The sequence below is a fragment of the Adiantum capillus-veneris genome, chromosome 25, assembly GCF_014529385.1.
Source record: "Adiantum capillus-veneris isolate H3 chromosome 25, ASM1452938v2, whole genome shotgun sequence".
NCBI classification, from domain to species: domain Eukaryota; kingdom Viridiplantae; phylum Streptophyta; class Polypodiopsida; order Polypodiales; family Pteridaceae; genus Adiantum; species Adiantum capillus-veneris.
The window spans coordinates 7313967-7319573 of record NC_140955.1 but is presented as its reverse complement, the minus strand read 5'-3'; the positions used below and the strand labels follow the sequence as shown (position 1 = coordinate 7319573).

The 5607-nt window shown below is 41.4% G+C and overlaps 1 pseudogene; it reads right to left on the bottom strand.

The window, feature by feature from the left end:
• Window positions 1-3853: 3853 nt before the first annotated feature.
• On the bottom strand, window positions 3854-4521 carry LOC147424381 (uncharacterized; annotated as a pseudogene).
• Window positions 4522-5607: the final 1086 nt, after the last annotated feature.

Sequence of the window (5607 nt, the reverse complement as noted above, 5' to 3'; positions counted from 1 at the left end):
TCTTCCATCTCTGATTGAGATTTTGTTTAGCTTGTCTGACATTTCTGATCTGGAGTTGAACTATTTCTAAATCAATAGAGAAGTCCCCTTGAGAGCCTGAGCCTGAGGGCAAGGCTTTGTGCTGATAAAAACTGTATCCAGTAGTTTATTGATTGTGGTTTGGATGTCCTTTGTGATAGCCCTGGACAAACCAAAATCAATCATTAGAGAATTAGTTGTTTGCCATCTACCATCCTTACAGACATCCTTCTAGGCCTTGAAGGCTATGTGAGCCCTTCTTGTAATGCTCCAATGATATTGTGAGCCAAGTGTCCAATCCAGATAGAGTCCTGTAAAATGAAACGAAAGTTATTAACCAAAGGCTTGGGTAGGTGTTCGGCATGTTTGACCATCTCCCATGACTGCCACATCTTCTTGATCAATTTTGAACCTTTAGGTTTGATTGAAAATGAAGTACAAATGATCTCTCTGAGGCTAAGTCCTTGCCAAGAAGGATGCTGCTGTAGAGAAAAGGAGTCAATGCCTTTTTTTATCAGACTAGCCCAGTAGTCCTCTGAGTCCGCTGCAATGCGGATCCACTTGACTGCCAGCTTATGTGCCTGCAGGATGATATTATACCCAATCTCCCTTGCTGCTTTGGAAGACAGCAAGTTTCCGAGCTCACCTTGGCCATTTTGTTAAAGGCATCTATCCCACCCCAAACAAACCTCCTGATCAACTAAATGATTATGTTGAGTTGAGTTAGTGTCAAATTCCAACAACACAAAAAATATGTTTAGGATGAGAGAAGATAGTGATTCAAAACAAAAACTTTGGAGGATAAAGTTCCTTGCATAGCTTGCCAACCAAATAGCTTTCTTTTGAATTTACTGAGAACCCATTCAAACCTATGTGCAAATGTCACTTTAAATCCCATTGGGATTCCCAATAACCTAAACACCTCTCCACCCTTTATCTCCTTGTAGCCAGCATCTGTGGTGACAATATTGGGGGTGGCTCCATCACTACACTTGTACCCTGCTTTCTGGTGGTTAATCACTGATCCACTTGCAAGGCAAAAGATGTTAAGACATTCCCAAAATTCTTGAATAGACTGCAAATCATTAGATATTAGAGAATTGGTGTCATCTGCAAACTATTGAAGACAGAGTTGTTTATTATTGTTTGGAATTTGGATTTCCTTAATCTGACCATTGTCCAGACAATGTTTAACTAGCCACCCCCAAGTGCATCAGAGATGATAGCATAGAGGAGGGGCGATAAAGGGCATCCTTGCCTTATGGAACAGGTGAGGAAGATGTTATCTGTAAGCTGACCATTAATAGAAATGAGTCTTGCTATGGCAATAGCAAGAAGAATGTGAAAAAAATTAATGAATCTTTTGCCACAACCAATATCATGAAGGGACTACAATATAAAATCCCACTCCATTCTATCATAAGCCTTGTCAAAGTCTATACTAAAGAATATAAAATCCTATTCTGTATTACTTGCATGTTCCATGGTCTCCCACAATATAATTATAGCATCCAATATGTACCTACCCTTAATGAACCCCTTTTGCTCCTTTAAGATAATCTGATCCATCAAAGGATTGAGTCTCCTAGCTAAAGTGTGAGAAAAGGCTTTGTAAAGAGAAGTCAGTCAAGTGGGTATCTTAGTAGAGTACCCTTTGGGAAATAGAAATGAAAGGCAAAGATGTATGAAAAGACAAAGTGAAGGGAAAGATCGTGGGCTCAAATCTCACAGCGAGCTAGAGAGAATCCAAGGAGCCACAATCCAATGTAATGGCAATGGGGTTTTTTTTATATGTAGCATGTCGCATAGTCAACACATAGCCCGTTGCGGTGTACTGGCTCATGACAACGATTAGAGCCTCATTCTGAGGTCTTCACATTGAATAGCAGTGCCTACATGGGAATTTTTTAGCAACTCTAAGAGATGCCAACTCTTGAAGGGATCTAGTGAGATTCTGTCTATTAGAAGGGGACCGAGCGAATAGGTGATTAATATATGTCGCCAGGATTTTGGAATGGGTTCAATTAAGAGGAATCTTGCAAGATACTTTTGAGGATTAAAGAAGAATAGGAAAAGGATATGGAAGGCGGTTCTTTGTGTGCACAGGAGGCAAATGATATAGGCGTGGCCTAGGTGGTGGGCAATGAGGTAGGTGTGAGGGAAAATCATGACGAGTGGGTGGCCCACACAACGACGAGAGAACAGTCAGGTGAGGAAGGCCTTGTGCAAGCATCGAGTGGGCAAAGAGGAGATAGTATGAGAACCGCCTCTTTTTTAGAGAATGTGGTGCCTTTTACAAGCGGCGGCGGCTGCTAGCACCAGTGGATAGACTACCTCCTGATAGCATTCAAAACGAACTACCTGTGTTCAAACCTCTTCGAGAATTTTGGTAAAGCATGCTAACGTCTTGAAAAGCAAAGAGAGATTTTGTGGCATTTGTGAAGTTTCTTTGTAATAAACAAAAAAACTTGCCAGTATGCTAGTGAGTAGTATTATAGCAAAGCTTTTAATGCACACACAATGGGCACTTGCAACGTAGAAATCTATTCCAGTAGCACTTCAGCATTTCAAAGAGGATGAGGTATGTCTACACGTTTGAGGAATCCCAAACCTCGAGCGAGAAATTCCGACAAATCCCTAAACAGAGCAGAAAAACTCAAACCAAACAAAATTTTTAGATGATTTCAACGACAACAACAGAATGAAAGACAAGATCCCACCTCTTTTAAATAATCCCACCATAGATTTTTATGTTGAGAGACATCCTTGAATATGGGCTTGGTTTCCTTTCTGGGCTAGAATTGTTGGAGCCATTAAGTCTCATTGATATGTGGACACTATGTTCCTCTCCTTGGACCAATACTGATGATTGTTGGGAGTCTATTGACACCATGATTCCGATGGATATCAGTCTCCTACTCCTACCTCTTTCCATGTAAAACCTCATAAGGGTTGCTAGCAATTTGAGTGTTTGATCGTTGGGAGTTATGAAACCATGATTTGCATGGATATCAATCCCTACTCCTACCTCTTTCCATGTAGAACCTCGTATGGGTTGTTAGAAATTTGGGTGCTTATACATTAAGCACCAAGTATGACATAGCAGTGCATGCAATAGCATGGCTTAAATATGTTCCAATTCCATTGATTTCATAAAAAGGGGGATGAAAAAATATTACTTGGTCCCTCAACCCTCACCTAATTAGGGTTAAACTATGAGCCATCGGTCATCGGGGGTGTGTTGCTAAAGCTGGTGACTGTGAGACAAAGGAGATGAGGGAGCTGGTGGGGATGGGGGTTTATTGGCAGTGCTTTGATAGAAGAGTCACCAAGGTTGATAAAGTTTGAGAGATATAGTGAGGATAACTTTGTGCTCCCGCTGTTTACGCATGCTTACTACCTCCCCCCTTCTTCAAATCTCTCTTGGATGGATTCTTTTGCATGTGCCAAATCCCAAGCAACAAACGAGCAGTGCTAAAAAGAAAACCTTATTCCATCAAAAAATAATATTCAAATTTGAAGGTGGGAAAACGTACAAAGTTTCAAGAAATTTAAAGTAAAAAACTTCATATACAATTAATGTAAATTTTTCGTGTGAAGATTCCGAGCACTGCTCAAGTCCGTCGACTTGTCCGTCATGTCATCGACGTAGATTCCTCACGTAAATCTGGATACCCTGTACGAGGAGCTGTTGAACACACCTCTCAAAGCCTTGCGACATGACTTTCATTGTACCCTTCGTTGGCTTGCTAGTGCTCATTGGTAGTCTATGCCTGCTATTCATGAACTTTACTAGCATTGCCAACACAATTGGTTGGTAGTACTCCTTCGCTAGTCATGTTTCCTATGTGCCGATTGGTATGATGTAGCTCTTTGTGATAGGATTGTAGTACATACCAACGGATTCAACAATCTCTATACAAGTGAGCTGGGGAAAAACTTTATGAGTCCCTGCTACTACAGGCTTGCACATGATGAAGAACCTTATACGACACCAGGCCTGTATATCAAGGTCGTGTATTAATTGCAACCATAGAAGACCATGCATTGATGACATGCAATCAATTTGCAATGAATCTTCAATTTTCTGTACCGAAGCTACTCGTCAATGGGCGGCAACCTAAAGCTACTTTACCAACAGGTCCCGATAGCTGGGGCGCCCACATGTTTTGTCGGTCATGGGAAATGACCATGCATATCTTCCACTTCACGAGGAAGCCAGAAAAAATTGTCAATTGGCAGGGGTGTGAGACAACAGAGAGTGCACATGATTATATGGTCGATATTGCCTACCACTCAAAGATGCCACAACTTGAAAACAAGGTAGCGCTGCAAAACTTCTAGCAAACAGAGAAGCCTAAAGATGCGCTACAGCAAATCGACAGGTATGCAATTATCAGGAGCCCTTTCCATTGAGATGGCAATAGCGGCCCGAGAAACTGAAGCAGGAAGGGAGGTCCGACCGGCAGAGGTGACCCCTATACTCTAATCGACAGCCTGCATCTACGATGCTGCTTGACGTAGCCTAAGCGTCCAATATCATCACCCACCACCATCCACCCTCCCATGCAAATACTCTTTGAAGCCATCCGCGCCGGCGTAGATGGTTACAGAGAGGTTGGACTTGATTATTATTGTGCTCTCGTGCTCTCACTCTCGCCCTCCACCCGCCTCCGTCCTTCTCCTTACAGATACTCTCTCTAGGCATCCGCGTCAACGCGGATGGTTAGAGAGTGATTGGACTTATTATTACTTGGACCTCTCTCTTGGGATAGTTTCCCACGACGTTAAAAGTTATCTTCTTCTTCTTCTCCCTCTTTCTCTCTCTACCCATCCCTGCAGACATGGATGACTAGAGCCTTGAGTATTGTTGCATTGTGTTGTTTATAATCTTCCCCCTTTGAATAACATAAAACTCTTGGGATAGATCTTTGTGGTCACTTGCGGTTGTTTGCAACACATTAAAACCTACCTCTCTCTGTGTGTGTGTGTGTGTGTGTGTGTGTGTGTGTGCTAGCGATATATGCTCCTTCTCTTTTGCTTCTCTATCATACGCTTGTGGCTTAAAACAAACTACATATCGATCTCAATATTACGACTAAACCTATCAAGGAAGCCAAGTGTATACTGAGGTATTTAGAAGTATTTGTAATAAAAAAAGGGCCCAATTAAGTGAAGTTCCCATGATATTAGAATTAATATGTTTTTATGTTCAATGGGAAAATTTTCACTACAATCTGCATTATGGAAACAATGGTGCTCTCTCTCTCTCTGTCTCTCTCTCTCTCTCTCTAAAATAATAGCATACAAGTTTGATAATTTCGATTGGGTGTCTATGTAGATTGGTTAAAAAAGTATTTATATTGTGCATCTATTAAGGAGAAAACTATATTTATTGTAAGAAAATAAGTCTTTCATGATTACTAGTGTCCATCGACCATGTGTAATGTGGGTAGGGTACCCTTGTATGAAGACCACATGAAAGGGATCATTGATGTATGTAATGTGCCTATACATTCAGTGCCGGTGAGAGGGGAAGGGATGTACAAATTGCCAAGTATAAAGGACAATCAAGAACCAATACTAAAG